An 828-nucleotide genomic window follows, 5' to 3' on the forward strand; every position below is an offset into this window, starting at 1 on the left:
TTTCTTGTTGAGCATTGTTACTCCATCCTTTGTTTTCCTCCTACATTCCCCTCTCTCCTTACTTCCCTAACTCTTCCTTCTCCGTATCCTGAAGTTTTGAAGTTCAATTTCAACATAGTGTATTGTACATCTCATTGTTACAATTGGTCAACCACTATCCTTGTTTCAGCATTTTGTTATCCTTCCCCTCCCCAAATTAGAAAAATGTATATACAAGATGCAGGGAACCGGAATCAAATACAGTGACAACAGAGGATATATGAGTTGGTAGTCTTTAGCCTTCAAATTCCAAAACAAAAATAAGCAATGAAAGATCAAATTTGTTCATAAGGGTAATCTCTGCCTTCCCAATGATGCTCTTATTCTTCCATTAAAATAAAATCCTGTTCCAGGCTGAAATGCAGATACCCGTGGAAATGATGACATTAAGTTGCTATTATTTAAATATGCATTCCTATTGATGAAATACCATGGAAAAGGTTTTTACAAAAACTGGATGATAACAAGAGTCATTTCAGACAAAGTTTATAGTGGGTAAGGTGGGTAAAAGTTACAAAATTGGAACCACCTGCTGGGAAAAAGAGTAACTTCACAGGGAGGAGTAACTAACTGTTTTAGATGAGCCAAGTTAAGATGGATCATTACGTAAGAAGAAAGTTTGTATTTGGTTCTTTCTAACTAGCAGATACTTGTCTATAAAAAATGAATACTAGAGTGAAAAATCCAAAAGAACTTTGATGATACATATAATATTTTGGAGATGACAAATATTTTCATTAATAAAAACAGTTCAATTAATTATGGAATTTATAAACACTGGACTCCCAT

The sequence above is a fragment of the Dipodomys spectabilis genome, unplaced genomic scaffold (genome assembly GCF_019054845.1).
Source record: "Dipodomys spectabilis isolate Male_0828 unplaced genomic scaffold, ASM1905484v1 ptg000267l, whole genome shotgun sequence".
Classification (NCBI taxonomy): domain Eukaryota; kingdom Metazoa; phylum Chordata; class Mammalia; order Rodentia; family Heteromyidae; genus Dipodomys; species Dipodomys spectabilis.